The sequence below is a fragment of the Melozone crissalis genome, unplaced genomic scaffold (assembly GCF_028551555.1).
Source record: "Melozone crissalis strain CALT ecotype California unplaced genomic scaffold, PUWL_Pcris_2 ptg000057l_1, whole genome shotgun sequence".
Lineage (NCBI taxonomy): Eukaryota > Metazoa > Chordata > Aves > Passeriformes > Passerellidae > Melozone > Melozone crissalis.
The window spans coordinates 5060407-5077993 of record NW_026535835.1 but is presented as its reverse complement, the minus strand read 5'-3'; the positions used below and the strand labels follow the sequence as shown (position 1 = coordinate 5077993).

The following is a 17587-nucleotide window of genomic DNA, read 5'->3' as shown; positions in this document are numbered from 1 at the left end:
TCCCAAATTTGCTACAGACTGCAGAAAAGTGACTTTATGGCTTTGTTGCAGTTCCAGGCTAAGAGGAATGATGCTGCTTGTGTCCCTGAGAACACACCTGCCCTGTGCTGAGGCCATTATTGAATAATAACTGTAATGAGGATTTGCACAGAAAGGGTTCAGCAGATTCTGCTGCTGCTCAGTCAGAGGCTGCAAATGTTCATGGCTGGGTTCCCCATCAGGGGTGTCACCCTGAGCCCTTCCCTGCTGGCACAGCCTTTAGCTACTCCTGATCACACAGGATTGTCACACAGAGAGCTCCCAGAGATCACAGCAGCTTCACTCAGGGCTTTACCCTGCTCAGTAGGGGCAGGGATCAGGCCAGGCTCTCAAATCAGTGCAGGGATCCCTGTCCCAGGACTGGCTGCCTGCAGAGGGGATGTCACAGAATTCACACAGAATTCACACAATCACTGGGTTGGAAGAGACCTTCAAGATCATTGAGTCCAACCCAGCCCCAACACCTCAACTCAACCCTGGCACCCAGTGCCACATCCAGGCTTTGTTAAACACACCCAGGGATGGGGACTCCATCACCTCTCCTGGCAGGCAATTCCAGCTCTTTATCACTCTTTCTGTAAAAACTTTTCCCTAATATCCAGCCTATATTTCCCTTGGTGCAGCTTAAGACTGTCATCCCCATCACCAGCATCCATCAGCTCAGGCGGGACCCCCCAGGAGCCCCCTCCTGCCTGGGGCAGAGCTGGCAGCACACCCAGCCCTGTCCTGTGTGTGTTTTTCAGATGTTGCCCCCATGAGGAATCCACTCTGACTGCTGCCAAGAGCAGCAGAATCTCCCTGTAAGGAGAGCAGCAGCACGTCCTGGGCTGGGCTGCCAGGCCCTGGACAGCTCCTCCAATGACATTTTAGAAATAACAGGTCAGCAAGTCCCTTCCAGAGCCAAAGCTGTCTCCTCACACCAAGCAGCTCAGATTAGGAGTGTTTCCATCCTGGAGTGTCTCCTGTGCTCCCAGTTCTGCAGGACTTCCCCAAGCACTGCTACCCTGGTATGGAGGAGATAATTCCACACCCCTCACCTGTCACAGGCATGTTTTATGGAAAATCCTTTCCTCAGGCCTTTTTCCTCCTGAGAAGCTGAGAGGCCTCAGGAACAAAATGTAAACAATGGTTATCTGCTGCTGTGGAATGCAACAGGTGCATCTGTGATTGGTTTTGTGGCTGTTTTTAATTAATGGCAAATCACAGTCCCGCTGTCTCAGACTCTCTGGTCAGTCACAAGCTTTTGTTATCATTCTTTTTCTCTTCTTAGCTAGCCTTCTGGTGAAATCCTTTCTTCTATTCTTTTAGTATAGTTTTAATGTAATATATATATATATATGTATCATAAAATAATAAATCAAGCCTTCTGAAACATGGAGCCAGATCCTCATCTCTTCCCTCATCCTGGGACCCCTGTGAACACTGTCACATCTCACCCTGACCCCATCAACCTTTCATACATGTGGGAAGGCACTTGTCCTAAATCCACTTCAATACTTTTGGTCTGGAGAAGTTTGAGGGGAACTTGGAACCCACAGCCATGCCCTGGAGCAACCTCTGAGCTGCCACAAACCCCACAAGCAGCTGGCAACACGTTGAACTGCAGATGAATGCACCAGCCATTGATGGGTCTCACTGCTGTGGTGGGAGAGCAGCCAGAGGGTTCATTTCTCCTGCAGTAATTAAATTCAGAGCGTACATTTGGCATACATTGCAGCTCTGCCCACCCCTGGCACAGCAAGCAGGGCACCTGAGGGTCAGATTGCCTCTGCCCATCTCCACTCACACTGCTGCTGCCAGCAATCAGGCCCTGGAGAAGCAGATGAGCTCCTTGGCATCTGTGACAACCAGTTTCAGACATCACTGGCCAAAAGGCAGCCCAGACCAAGAGGCAAAGGACAATAAGAAGCTGCAGCTCTGTGCAGCTGAAATGAAGCAAATCCCTGCAGTCTTTGCAGAGATAATGAAGGCAGGTGTACACTGCTCATTTGGACTGTGTCCTCCCTGGAAGGGACAATAATCACTTTGGGTACTCATTTCTGACTAGAAGCAGAAGAAGAACATTACCACAATCTAAACAATAAATAAGAACACACTGTTGGTGCTTTTTGCACACACCCCACATGTTTGCTTTGTCCTAGGGCTCACAGGGCTCTTGTTTCAGGGCACAGACAAGCACATCTTGCTGGGAAATCACTCAATCCTGCTGTTATCATCCAGCCTCTCTTCTCCGCACAGCTCCTGGCAGAGAGCCTGGCTGTTGTGCCACAGCTGAAAATCAGATCTGCAGCAAAGTGCTTTGATGCCTTGTGTGAAGCTCCTCACACAGCTTTAACAAGAACCAGGGAATGAGAAAGAGCAGCAGCTTTTGCCATTCAAGCACTGGGTGAGAAATATGAAAAGCAAGCTCAGACCCCTGCTCCTGCCAGGCTTCTTAAATGACAACAAACATCTCCAGACCACAGTCAGGAAAATGCAGCATTCTACCTCCTTCTCCTCCTCAGCCCTGTTCAAGGCAAGTGCTTTCCAAAGGGATTTTGGGGCCACTTTTCCCTCAGAAAACAAGCAATCCAAGGTGCACAACTCTGTGCTTGCCCTGCTCTCGTCTCTTCTTCCTGAGGGGCCCCATCTGAAGGCAGAATCTGGGGTTTTGATCTGAAAAAGGACTGAGGCTTTCATAGCCCTGGATATAAAGTATAGATGCACATTTGAGACACAGGCTAAGCTCAGCAGTGATCTGCTGATATTTCATATAAAAAACAGAAACTGCACACCATGAAGGCCATGTAACTACTTTTCAGAGCAATTAATACCATATTTAAAATAAGTTTTGAAACTAGCCAGGATGCTGAACCAAGATCTCCAGTCTACCAACCTACAATTCAAGAGATAACAATAACCTTGTGCACAGTCCTGAGCCTGGAAAGTTTTACAAAAGATTTCCCAACTGCATTATATTTCATCCCTCCACGTTCTAATTATATGGTTAAATACATTTGCATAATCAGATGCAATTACACTAATTGCACATATAAGCAATAATCAACCAAAAATTGCTCTGAAGAAAAAAGTTTCTACTTAAGGAAATTTCTGTAACAAGAAAACACTGAGGAATGCCAAGTCTATCTAAGTGAGAGTGATTTTAACATTAAACACTCCAGATAATGCAGGTGAAACAGGAGCCCTGCCAGAGCATTATCTGAGTGCAGCTCTGTTGGCACATTTTGACCATGTCATTGGTGGGGACAACATCAGAGAACTGAAGAGGAGTTGAGCTCCTTTGTACTCAAGCCCTGGCTACAAAAGACTTTGGCAGGACAGGTTTGGCTGCTGTGTTTTATTGTGTTCCACAGTAGAGGTTCAGTGAGAACTGTGGGCATCAGCTCCTGCTGCTGGACTATGTTCACTTCTGCTGTAATCTCTTAAAGCTGTTTATCAGTGTATGAGCATCAGAGCAGTTTTTATTTTGCAAATTACAGCTGGGAAAGCACGAGGCACAGGCAATGAGAGGCACTCAGCCCACATATCCCACAGATTTTGCTTTCAGTGATGCCAGGTGCTGTGACTCACCACGCCTGCAGCAGCCCAGAGTGACCACGAACCAGCACATCCCAGCACACACCTCCTCACTGACTCTGGTGACAGCCTGAGCTCAGACTGCAACAAATCCCATTTGCCCTTGTGTCAGGGGACACAAAAGCCCCGTGGGGAGGGAGCCTGGCTACTGTGGCAGCCTGATCCCAGCTCCTACAGGGGGGCAGTGAGGGGTGGGAGGAGGGAGGTGTGGGCACAGAGCCCAGGTCCAGTCCTGCTGTGTGACCACCAGCCTCACTGGGTGCTCTGCCCACTTCCAAGTGACCTAGGGACAGCAATGGGAGGGACATTCAGGTGTCAGGGGAGAACTAAAACCCATTCCTAAAGCTGCTCTCAGACAACACCAGCTCAGACGTCAATCTCCTCTTCCCAGACCCCAAGACCTCAGAGCCTGCCTGCCCCAACCCCCTGTTGCAGTCAGCATCAAGAGTGCAGGAAATACCCCAAATACAACCTGCATGCTGGAAAAGGGGAAAGCTGCTCCCCCATAAATCCCATGGAAAAGCAGCACCTGTGAGAGTACCTGGTGCTACAGCTCGAGGTGGGCACAGCAACAGCAGCTCCTCCAGGAGGGTCAGTGCAGGAGCTGTGCCATGCAGGGAGCAGCTCCTGGGGCTGAACACGAGCAGGGGAGAGCAGGAGGAAGAAGAGGAGGAAGAGGAGCCATGGCTTGCTGTCACTTGCTGGGCTGAGAGCAGTGTGAGTCCCAGGAGAGGAGGCAGCCCTGGCAGGGAGCACAGCTTGCTGGAGGTGGATTTAAACAGCCAGTGAGGGGGTGCTTCAAAAAAATAACTGAGAATGTCAGATTATATGAAAGTTGAAAGACTTAGATTATTTGTAAAATACTAACAAGTAAGGCAGTAGCCAAACTTTATTGATTAATGAGCAAAATAACTGCCTCAGAACCATGGAGGCTTTAATATTTAGGGCCTTCATTGCAATAATGGCTTTCCAAACATCTGTACCATAGCCAGGTAAATGGCAGGTTAAAGAAAAATAAGGTTTTCAGTTGTTCTAAGGGAAAGAGATTGGTCTCAATTGAGCCATGTTCTGCTGCAATCCATAATGAACCTCAAAATTGCCCCAGAAGATGATACAGACTCATGTATCACTGTTTGTTGTGATAAACAAACTGAAAATGAAGAAATAAAAAGGACCTGAGCAGCCTCTCAGACTGCAAGGGCGAAATTTAATATCCCACAATGGCCAAATCCCCACTGATCTCTTGGAGCAGAACCAGGCACTCAAACCAAACCTGTCCCTGAGCCAGTGCAGCTTCCAGAGCCTTTGGGTGGCTTTGCTGGACAGCAGGAGCAGGGCAGCCTGTGGAAGGCACAGAGAGAGAGAAAGGGGAGTAGAAGGGAAGCAGAACTGAGAGCAGAATTCACAGCAATGAGCTCCTGCACAGATTTGTGTGAACAGCCACAGCACAAGGCACCTGTCCTCTGGTTTTAGTGTAAGATCTGGTAGCCTGGTGAGCCCAGCCTGCAGCAAAGGCTCTGGAGCAGCAGGGAGCCTGCCAGCCAGGCAAGGCAGCTCTCACACACCAATCTGTCACCCTGAGGAGCAGAAACCAAGTGCACACAGCAGCTGATCTTGTGGGACTGCCTCCACAGCAGAGCCCAGGAGATACACTGGTAATTAAATCAATTAGTGGGGAGGGAAGCTGCACACCTGGAGCTGCACAGACAGGCTCCTGCTTTACAGCAGAGCTCAGCCCAAGCTGCACATTGGCACCCAGATGTGTCTCTGCCCTCCTCCCCAGTGTATTCATTTCACCAGCCCATTTCTCAGCTCTGCCTGCTTCCCATGCACCCACAGCACCTTCTCCACTGACTGCCATGGCTAACTCTGCTCTCCAGGTGCTCACAGAATCCCTCTTGCTGCTCAATACATAAAAATTCAATGACAGAAAGCAAATCACTGCAGAACAATGCTGGTTATTCAGCTTAACAGCAGCACAGTGGGATCTGGGAAAGGACACATACAAATCATCAACACAGCAGAAGAATTCAGCATCATACACCTCTGCCAGGCTTAGATCTTACAGCACAGAGCAGCACTGTTTAAACAATTGTTTAAAAAGCATCCACAACGAGCTGAACAAGCCACCAGGCAGAACAAGTTAGCATTTATATATGTCAGGTCTTAGAGGTTTATCTCCCTCCCAGATAAGGAGAAAGCTTTCAGCTGCCTTTGAGAGATCTGGAGGTATTTCAGGGGATATATCAAGTTGCTTAGTTCTGTAAACCAGCTGCAGTGAAAAGTCTTTTCAGCATTTTAAAAACATTAATTTCCACCTCTTCCAGGATTGCAAACCTACAATAATAGTGTAAGCACAGAACACTGCAGGCTTTCTTCTTCCCAGCAGTACAAACACAGGTCGAGATTTCTATTCAAGGTGATCTCTGCAAAGAGTTTTAAAACAGGGAAATTATCCCAGCACCCATCTCTAAATGTCCCTGGGCTGAAGGGCTTCACCAACTCTACCAATCTGCATAGCCCCAGGCAAGGGGCAAAGCACAGAACTGCACAGGGCAAGGCAAAACCAGTGAATTCTGTTTTGTTTGACAAGACAAATGGACTTCAAATTCAGAGCTCCAAGTATCTGTTCTATTTCCACATGGATAACTTCCATCTTCTGATAATCCTCACGTCTTCAGAAACCCCAGGATTTGAAAACATGTCCTCAGATAACCTGCACAGCATCAAAGGCAGCAGAGAGGCTCTGGACAGAGGGAACAGGCTCTGGGGGATAACAACAGATCTCACAGGAGTCAGAACCAGGTACACCACAACAATTACCCTTGTCCTGCACACACAACCCACACTTGGACATGTAAAGGGTAGCAGGCTTCCCACTTCCTTTGAAGCCTTAAGCTTTAGCCCTTTAAGCCTAAATGCACTTTCAAAGCCGGGAGGTCAATGACTGGAGATTATCCAGGCAAAGGCTGCTGGGGAGAAAGCTGTTCTTTTGAGCCACTGCAGTGCTATCCCTGAAATTCAGGCTGATGACAACTCAGCATTTGTCAGAGTGAAAAAGGCTTTACAGCACCAAAGAGCCAACAACAGTTCCCAGGTGCAGCTTTAGTTAAAAAATGAATATGAAAAGGCTGAACCCAGGCTGGGGCTCCAGGCTGTCCTGGGACACCAAAGCAGTGTCCCTGTTCTTGTGGCTCAGGATAAGTGCTGTGCATTGTACTCTGTTAAAAATAGGTTAGAAACTGTTGGAAAATAGTTGATAATTGTTAAGCATGTACTGTTAGCTTGGTTGTTATATTGTAAAAGGGGTTAAAAGGATCGCTATAAGAACTCTGGTACCCAAGGTACCATACCACACCTCAGTAAAGTGTAATGGGCCAATCAAGCACCTTAAACCTTCATGCAAATGAAGGATCCAAACAGAAACCAATCCAAAGGGACAAAACACAGGATAAAAAGGGGCTTCTGACCCAGGCAAGTTGTGCTGCTCTATCTGGAACATCGGGGCCATCACTGGGGCCGGCGCTGCTCCATCCTTGACGGGACGCTCCTGCCCAGCCTGCTTTAGGCCTTTCTTTTTATTATAATAAATGCTGAAATCACTTTAATACCGGGAATGTCGTCTCGTTTTTAGCATGTACTGGTAGTTTGGTGATGGTAAAAGGGGTTAAAAGGGTAGTTAAAAGAAATTACACCTCAGTAAAGTGCAGCACCCCCCAAGCAAAACGAGCCAGCCTAGACAGAACTGTCATGGGCCAATCAAGGCCTAAAAACTTCATGCAAATGAAGCATCCAAACAGAAACCAATCCAAAGGGACAAAAAACAGGATGAAAAGGGGCATCTGACCCAGGGAAGCTGGGCTGTTCCCCTGGAACATCGGGGCCATCACTGCTGAGCAGCCCCAGTGCCGGCGCTGCTCCGTCCTCAACAGGAGTGCTCCTGCTCGGCCCAGGCCCCCCTGCTTTAGGCCTTTCTTTTATTATAATAAATGCTGAAATCACTTTAGTACTGGGAGTCCTGTCCTGTTTTTAACATACTCGACAAGCTGGGCTCTTTTTCAAGTGCTACAATTTCTGCAAAGCCACAGGAGCAGGGCAAGTTTCTGGTCACCACAGCAGGTGCAGGAGCAGAGCAGGGAGTAAATCCGCTGGCAAGGAGGTGTCCAGAGAGTTTTTGGCAAGCCAGGGTGCAGTCCTGCCTTGCATGCCCCAGGGAGCTCAGGAGGCACTGTCCCAGCTGCAGGGACAGACAGACACAGGGACAGACAGACACAGCCACCTGGGGCCACCTCTCTGCACAGTCACTCCCAGCCTCCCACCTGGGCTGCAGCACCCTCCTCCTGCTTGCAGCAGGCAAAGCAAAACCTTGAAAACAAGAGTTAGAAGCCACCAACCTCCACAGGACTTTTGGGCTCCTCTCTTCCCTGCCCTGGGCTCCAATGCAGCTGATACCACTTGCAAATAAAACCTGAATTTGGCTGTTTGCTGCTAAAATTTTCAAGGCAGGGGAAAAGCAAATACAATCTAAGAGGAAATGGTGGTAAGGAAATATGATCTGTGCAGGTTAATAGCAAGCAAAGACATGTGGAAGGATGGGATGTGGTTGACAAATGTAGTTTGAGCATCACTCTCACAGCCTGGCCTGCCCCCTGCCCAGGAAGGGAGCAAAGAAGGAAAACTCTGAAGCCAATTGGCACTGGTAGCAAAACCTGATCCCAACAGCTGTATCCCATGTCCTGGAAGAAATCCCTGTGCTGCAGGTTGGGGTGTTGCTGGCAAATGAATTGCATCGCTCTGGCTACTCAGATATCCTTCTCCAGTTGCTATGGGAAGAAAAATCAAAGAACAAGACTGGTAACAATGTGGAAAACTAAATAAAGCATGTGTTTAAAAGCCTTGCTGGCTGCCAGCCAGGGTGCTCAGCACCTTCCAGGTTGCATCCCAGAACAATCAGCCTGTGTGCAGCCACTGGGTTTCCCAACACACTGCTCACCTCTGGGATGGAGATGCTGGCTCCTCTCCAGCAAAACACTTAAACACATTCTTGAGCTTTAACTGTGCTCTCAGGACATCAGAAGGGATGATCACCCATGTGCCAAAGCGTGAACAACACAGAAAATCTCAGCCTAAAACGTGTGGAAATGCTCATAGGAGTGTCTGGGGAAATGTGTTTCACATGTGTCTGAAAGAAAGCTGCCCAATTACTGTGGGAGCCATCCCAGGGCTCCTTTCCCAGGAGGACAGGAGGCCAACAACATTTTCTTCCAACTATTTCCATTTTCTTAGGCCTGCAAGGCTGTTGTCAAGGCATTATCAGAGTAACTCTCATTGCATTAATCCTCTTAGGAGGGGTTACCTCCATCCATCTTTCTTCCTTTCACCAGTGCACACTGCAACTCAGAAAGCTCTGCATGGTCAGTGAGGAGAGCTGATTCCCTTGGAGGCAGCTTTTGAAATATCCTCATCTGGAAGGGCTTTTTGTTCAGTAACAACAGCAAAACACTGACATTAATACTATTACTACTATTATTATTATTATCATCATAATATTAAAATGTATACGTACCATTCTTTTGCCTTTGAGGCCAGCAGCTATAGGTAAATTAGTTAAGTGAATTTAAAAAACATTTTAAAACAGAACCCAAAAAAACCCACTTCTTCTGCAATTAAGAGACAAAGCAAACTAGAAAGCTTCATGAGGAAGTCATAGATTCCTCTTGACTTGAATTATCTGAGAGGAACTGTTGATGAAATCTCCACACCTGTGACCCAGCAGATCTAGCACAGGCAACTACAGAAAACTGAAAACCTACAAGCCTGTGAATTATTCTCTATTACCTGACAAAAGACACCCATAGGAAAACTATTTTTAGCTTTCCTTTCACCAGTTCTGTTTAACAATAAAATCCAATTCTTCAGCTGTTTCTGAAAATCTTGCCTAATGCATTTCCATAGTGCCTGTCACCTGCCATGACCTACCTGTGCTTTACAGACAGTGCCTCCTCACCAAGGGCCAAAACCACATTTACACAGAGCAGAGACTCTTGCTCAGGGTCACCCAGACACCACCTCAGTGGTCAGTGAGAGAATCCCAAATTTCTGATTCCTGAACTCTGCCTATTTCACACACCTTTGTACTCTTCCTATAATGAACACACCTTTGTAAGAGTACCCATAACAACATCACATCATCATTCCTGACACAAACCAAAACTGGGCTGTGCTTTCAGACCTGCTCCTGACAGTCTGACATTCCCATTTTCATCATTGGAAGCAGAGATCAGAGTTTACCACATCCAGCTTAGCAAAGCCTAAGCCTAAGCCAGCAGCAAAGCCCCAGGTCATGCCCTGTGTGACTCTGTCCCCTCAGCTGCAGCCCAGCCACAGGGACCAAGTGACATCCCACTGTGCCACTGAGCTCAAAAGATCCACCAGGAACCCACACTCATCAGGAATTAGATCAGGAGTTGCCTACATTATGACTGTGAGATCAGAGAGATGAAAGATCAGAAAGAAGATGAAAAATCCAATAGCTTTACTGGCTTTATAAAGCTTACAGTGGATTATAAAGGAATTTCTCTAGGCTCTCAGATATGTTATTCACTTGCTTACACATGTGCATGCTCCTGAAAAAATCATAACTCAGTTTCATCAATATTTTGGTAATAGAAAAATATATAATTACATAAAAATAAAAATTGAGAACAAGGTCTATTAGCAATGTTGACTGTTTCAGGGGGCAGCTTCTATCTGAGGGTGTTTTTACTCACTGCTGGTGGCACAGGAGTTTGAGAATAGGCTCTGACTTGCACCTACCCACAAAAGGGACTCACCAGAGTAAGCTGAGAACAAAGCTTGAAAAGCCTAATCTAAAGCCTGAGATCACTCTGCCTGACCAGGAAGCAAACAGCAATATTTAGGTCTTACATGGCTGGAATTAAGGAAAATCCCCTGGGATACACCACACTCACAAGGTAGAGCCGTTTCCGCTTCTGTCTGATGAAACATTCCATCAGATTCTAGATGCTTTAAAAAAAATAAAAAAATCAAAGGCAGGGGTGGAATCTTCAGCTCATCCCCACCCATCCCATTCTGGAAGCACCCAAAAGAGAACCACTTGTTCTAAAAGTGACTAAGACATGAGTCATTTGATGAGTAAGCACATTGGCTCTGGAAATCTTATTCAATCCATAACCATCTTCAAGTCATTTCATTACCTAAACCATTTATCCATTTCATGCATTAATGCAGCAGCACTCCAAGGCCAGGAAGAAGCTCTTGTTTCCAACACCAAGGTAATTGCAGCTTATCTTGTCCTGCTCTGATAGACAGAGCACAGCCAGGAAACCCTGCAGAGCAAAACCTCCTGGCCAATCTGCATTACACAGCACTCTGAAAATCAGTTCTGGAGATGCCTCCAGCCTCAGCCAGCACTTGAGTGAAGATGCACTGGCACAGCCCCTGTGCAGCTCAGCACTGCAAAGGCAAACCCAGCCCTGCTCCTGCAGCAGGATGCCAGCAGGGCTCACTGCAGCCTGTGCCAGGCCTGCTGCCAAAAGCTCTCAGCCTCCTCCTGTTGCTCTCCCAAAAGCTCTCATCTGAAGCTGCAAATGCATTAAGTCAAACCACTAATGAGGCTTAAATACCTCTGCATTCTGGAGGAACACGAGCACCTCACAAAGCACATTTGCTCATCTCCACAAACATCCTGTGGGATACATTCACAGGCTGGGGAGAAGATGTGATCCCCAAGAATCCTTCTTAACAGACCCCAACATGTACCTTGATGCCTTTGAAATGCTACCTTAAGATCCAACAGGAGATCTGGGGCTGATGTCCCCCTGCCCTTTTCCTAAATGCTGGTGAGCACATTGGTGAGGTCTGGCCTGTCCTTGGAGGGCCCCTCACAGCCCAGCCCCAAGCACAGCAGCAGTGATGGCCCCACAAACAGCCTGGGCACCCCCAAAATGATGAGTCTGTTCAGGTTTGCAGCTACCTGCACAGCCTTTCTTCAGGGCTGCTGATTTCTCTGTGTTCCATCAGCACAGCACAAAAAGTACACTTGTAAGTAGAATAACTTCAAAATAATTTAAGTTGTTCCACACCATTCCTCTGACATCACACTATGACCAGTGCCTTGACATTGCATTTCCACAGCTTTAGGTTTTCTGAATTTATTTTTTTTTTCTGAATCACAGGAGAACACAGCCAGGGTTTTCACCTGAATGGCCAGCCCTGTGAGCATCTGCCTTTACATTAACAAGGGTAAAAGAACAGAGATTTATCACCAGGGGTGAATTTGCAATTTGCCTCTGCTGGACTATACATTAACCCACCTGCTTCCTCCACAGATCCAAGGCTGCTCTGCCTTCATTATTCCCTTTGGCACTGAGGAAAGCTTTTCATCCCTTTGCTCTAAATCCAGTGACCACAACTCACAATCTGAGGTCAAATAACAGGACTTAATCCCCTAAACACAGTCAGCCTTGGCTTCACAGCTGCTGTGCTGGTATGGCACTGATCTTCCTTGCCTGAAGCATGTCTGCCTATGGCTCCTGACCACCTTTCTACATCCCACATCCCTCCAAGAACTTCAAGTTCACCACAAAATAATCGACTAAAAGGGAAGATCCCAGCTCTGGAAGCAGAATGGAAGAAAGCCCACACAACAGGCTGGCCTGAGGATGAAGAGACAAACACAAAGCAACAGCCCAGAAAAAGTTTGATGCTACCACAAAGCAGCAGCTGCCAGCACTGATGAAGAAAGATGAAAAGGCTGAAAATCTCCACAAAGGCTCCCTACAACTGCCTGCAGGTGCAGGTACGAGATGAACAGAGGATAAGCTGGTTTTCAGCACATTACAGCAAACACCTCTGAGCTGTAGGGGGCTGACAGTCACCCCCAGAGGGGTTGGATGAGGGTCCCTGGAGTGACAGCAGCCCAGCTGCTCCCAGGATGGCACATGCCCTCACACACACCTTCCCAGACACCTGGGCACACAGCATAAAGGGAAGAGCTGCAATCCCACCAGCACATCACCCTCCACTGCTGTCCATGGTGAAGGAATGGGATGCACCAACAAAGTCTCCAGGAGGGAGGAAAAGCCAACAGCCTTCAGGAAGAGTGCACAGCAGCTCCAACACAAATCCACTTCACACTCAGGCCAACACATCCTGTCCTTCATGCTGAAGCCATCCTTCAAAACAAAATTACCAGCTCTTCTGCTGTGCTTGTGGCATCATGAGATTTGCTGCTCCCCACTGGGACAACTGCTCTGTGTGTGTGCCTCTGCCCAGCCACTGCCAAGCACTCACAGGGCAGCAGGGCTTCACTGCCCCCTCCAGCTGCCCTGGCCATCACTCCCTGGCTGCTGGAGCATTGCAGGCCAGCATGGTGCCATGGCCCTTTGAATTTATACCTCTGGAATGGTGACAAGGGAATTCAAGGACAGCTGGATCCCCTGAGCAGACAAATAGCTGTACCCTGGGGGAAGAGAGAGGCAGGTAGAAAGCAGCTTAGTGATTTCCTTAGTCCCTTTCTCTGGGAGTTCTCTACAGAGGCCTTGGGACAACCTCACCTCTGCAAACCTTTCCCCTCAGCTGTTTGCATCCAGCCCATGGACAAGGCAGGACTGGCCCAAGGTGACCAGCAACACAACGCCACAGCTCTTTTCTGGCCACTCACTTCAGAGGGAAGCAAAGAAGCAGCAGGAAAACACTCAGGGTAAAACACTTTGTAAAGACCAGCAATTACAAGCCCCCCATTTCAAGCTGAGGGCTTCACTCTGCACAAGTCCCAGAGAGGTTACACACTTCCCACCCCAGCACAAGCTCATTAGTGAGGTCAATAATGAGAGAGCTCCCCAGGGATGGATCAGTGTGCAGCCACCACCCTCCTGTCCCACTGCTGGCACTGGATCTGCTCCATGGAGGGGCACTGGCTGCAGCCAAGGCAGCTTCACTGCCACTCTGGGTTAAACAAGCAGAGCTCTCTGAAGTCATTAACTCACATAAACATTTCACGTCTGTTTAGGGAGCTCCATCTTTACAAGCATTCACACATGAAAAGCAAACACTGAGTGCATTCAAGAAGAGGTAGAATCAAGAGAGGAAAAAGCTTCTGCTATAAATAGTGGAACATTCCTTGTATTTTGTGCCACACAGTCTTTAAATCCTGTTACCTTCAACATCTGCATCTTCACTTTAAATGTTCTGCTTCCCCATACTGCTGCTGTAATTTTCAGAAAGTCAAAGCAGGCCAGAGCATTTGTGGTCTGCTCAGAGACTTGTCTGGCTAAAATATTGTGCTCTTTCCCCTGCTTCCCCACCCTTCTCTCCTCTGTTTGTTGCATCTTGAATTTTAGACAATAAGTGAGTCAGGGTCTGTCACCAACCCTATCTGCATACAGCACCCAGTATGAACCATAACAATATAAATGCAAAATTCTGCTTGTACAGGGGCTGGCCCAAAGCTCATTGGAAAGACATCTTTTTCCAGTGGCACATGGACCAGAGCCAGCATGAGCAAAAAAGCGTGATTTGCAAAGGAGACTATTTGGAGAATGGAATAATGCAAAAACCTGATCGTCCGTCAGAATGTCTTTGCACTTTCCAACAGACCAAACTAAGTGTGTGCACACGTATGTTTGTTTTTATCAAGTGTTTTTGGCATAGGAAGCATTTTGATGCATGGTGATGGGTGCATCTTGTAAGCCCTTAAACATAATGGATAGAGATAAACCTGAAGCCAATTAGGAAAACAATACTGCTGAGCTTACATGATCCACAGCTACTCTGAAAGGGACAAAAATTTAACTCCTATGGAAAAGATCAAAACAAAAACCCAGATCCATTGTTAAACAGATTAATCAGACTCTTGGAAAGCTCATGAGGGATTGGGTTCAATCTCTGCAGCTGTTATTAACATAAGCCCTGTACAGCAGTAACAAAAGACCTGCCTAAGCCCCACTCTGCTGTTTACTTTGCAATGGGACTCTGCTTGGGCTCACAGCATTTAACACACACACACTCCTCATTAAGGAGACAGGACAAGAGGAAGGAGCTGGCTGAAGTTTACACTGCAGCAAAACAAAACTCTTAATGGCCTTTTTTATAAGGGCAGGACTACCAGTATGGAAGAAAGCAGAGCCCCAGTGCCAGCAACACCTTTGCTGATCCAGCAGAGTCTGGGCACAGTGTAGGGCACAGCAAGAGCCAGTCCTTTCTCAGGGGGATGGAGCATGTCAGGGACAGAGGCGAGACAGGGATGAGCATGTGCAAAGTAAGGAAAAGCACATTGTGCTGGCTGGAGTGAGCCTGGAGCACCACCCAGCTCAGGGCTGGGGAGGCCAGGCACAGCCACAGAGGGACCTAGGGCAGGGAGGTTTCTGCTCACCTGCAGCAAAGATGGACCCAGGGCAGGAAGGCTCCTGCTCATCAATGCAGCAAAGGCGCAGCCACAGATGGATTTAGGGCAGAAAGGTTTCTGCCCACCAGTGCAGCAAAGGCACAACCACAGATGGTTCTAGGGCAGGAAGGCTCCTGCTCACCAGTGCAGCAAAGGTGCAGCCACAGATGGATTTAGGGCAGGAAGGTTTCTGGTCACCAGTGCAGCAACAGCACAGCCACAGATGGACCTAGGGCAGGAAGGCTCCTGCTCACCTGCAGCAAAGGCACAGCCAGAGATGGACCCAGGGCAGGAAGGTTTCTGCTCACCTGGACCAAAGGCACAGCCACAGATGGATTTAGGGCAGGAAGGTTTCTGCTCCAGTGCAGCAAAGGCACAGCCATAAATGGACCTAGGACAGGAAGGTTTCTGGCCACCTGTGCAGCAAAGCAGCAAAGGCACAGCCAGGAGAAAGGAGCCTCAGCACAGCTCCAGAGGGGCTGCAGGGGTGGGATGGGCCCTCCTGTGCCTCTGGCTGCCAGGAGAGGCTGCAGGGATGTGCTGTAGGAAAGGGATAATGGCATCCAGAGTGAGAAGTCTCCAAGGAGAGCTGCCAGGTGAATGGGGCAGGGCAACGACAGCCTGCTGAGAAACAGCCTCCTGCAGCCCTTGTGGGGCGTCCATCACGCGCTCCCCAAAAACGCCCACATTAGAGTGAAATACGACGCTGCCGCCTCCGGAACAGAAATCATTCATTCCATAAAAAGCATTTTCATGCTTCTCTCTTATGACTCTTCCACTCCTCTCCAGGCCCACTCACTCCTCTCCCGCAGAGGAGTCATTTGATGAAGGAACTTTTCTGGTTGCAGCATTCTGCAAACTTTTTTTGTGGAAGGGTTAAATGAGAAAATTCCTGCAGGGATGGCCAGTGACAGCAAGGGAGAGAGGATTCCTCCCATTGCAACTGGGCATGACATCCACTTTGCTGAAGGCAGAGAGTCCTGCCACCCCTTCCACTGTGATTTTATCACACTGTTTTTCAAGATGTGCAGATTAGAGCTAAGTAAGTATCTCAACACATGCTTTGTGTGCTCAAGTCTTGTTAGAGCTGAGCAAATGCTTGAGGACATGTATTGCTTCAGGAGGCACTGCTGGGTGGGATCTGTGCTTTGCTCACAACCAGGCTTTGCATGAATCCAAGAGGATTTCCAGGCACAGCTCAGGAGCCTGGGCAGGAATAGAGAGGCTGGTGCATGGTCTCACATAAAGTAATGGGTGCAGGGAGCACGTGGAGCCAGCAGGCTGCTGGAGTGTGCCCTGAGAGCCCTTGGATCCAGAACCAGTTGCATGGCTGGGATACTTTGCTTTTTTTTATGCACGTCTCTATTCCACTGCTGCAGAGGCAGTGAAGAAGCATTTTAGAATTCCCTGCTGGCAGCCCAGTGCTTGGGAGCCAAGTTTAAACTCCTGACTGTCATCACTTCATCAGACAGAGTCAGACACTTTAACCCCACCTTGGTGCGCCTCCACAAACTGGGAACAGCAATTTTCCTGCTGGGGTTGGAGGGCTGAGCCATCACCAGGCACCTCCCAGCCCCACACCTCAGTGCCACACTGTCACCTGCCACTGTCCATAAATCCACTGCAGCACTTGCACCTCCTGAAACATTTAACTGGGACAAATGCCACCTTAGACTCTGCAGCAGCACTGCCTGGTGAAGACTGCAGAGAGCCACAGCACCGACCAAAAGGTTTCAAGTGGTAATTAATCAGCTACAATAATAAATAATACATACACTTTCAAGTGTTTACTCATTTCCTGAATGTCTCCCATAAATATCTAACCAATAAAGCACACTTTGAACAGTGACACTTTTCCCTTCTAGCTAACTCTGTGCTATTTACTTAAAATAGAAAATTCTGCAGGAGAAAGACAGGTTGAAAGGTAACAGAATTTTGGAAGTAGCTTGTGCATTCAAATTTATTCTGAACAAAGAATACTAAATACAAGTATTTAAACTTTTCTCAGTCTTACCTTATTTTATGGACAAAGTTTATACACCTGTTTTAATCCATTCAGTCAGGCTGCTGGTCTGCAGCTCTCTTCAGCAAGTGATGCTCACTGTTCAGGCTGCACCCCTGCTAGGGCACAGCTGGTCCATGCAGCCTCACAGAAACCAGCACCAAGATAAAATCCTGACCTCCAAAACACAGCCCAAGAAACCTTCACTGAAAAACAGGAGCTTTGCTTTTAAAGCAGACAGAATTTCTACATTAGGCTTTTGAAACAAACTGTTGTGTTAAAAAGGATGAATCAAGAAATTAGTGCAGATCTCCCCCCAGTAAAGAAAACCAGGGTTGTGAAGAAATCTGGAATGCTCTCCACAGCCTCTGGCATTTGCCTTAAGTGGCTGGAAAAGGTTAGTGTCATTTGGCTCTTAGCAAGGTTTAAATGAGCTCCAGCCCTTTGTGGAGGGCTGGCCAGTTTGACAGGGTTTAGGTTATGACAGTGAGCCCCAGAGCCCTGCAGACACCCCAGGACAGGCAGTCAGCACCACGAACTGCTCACCCCCACCACCCTCCAGG

At 48.0% G+C, this 17587-nt stretch overlaps 1 protein-coding gene across 6 annotated transcripts in view; it reads right to left on the bottom strand.

Annotated features, from left to right (window-relative positions):
- Positions 1-17587, bottom strand: part of CAMKK1 (calcium/calmodulin dependent protein kinase kinase 1) — a 93598-nt gene that overhangs the window by 57855 nt on the left and 18156 nt on the right. Inside the window, exon 1 of one of the 6 annotated variants that reach the window (XM_054287067.1) lies at positions 8325-8404. The exons of the other annotated variants lie outside the window; for them this stretch is intronic. The gene's annotated coding sequence lies outside the window, so the exon portion shown is untranslated. Of the gene's footprint in view, positions 1-8324; positions 8405-17587 lie in introns of those variants that run through there. 6 annotated transcript variants of the gene reach the window in all.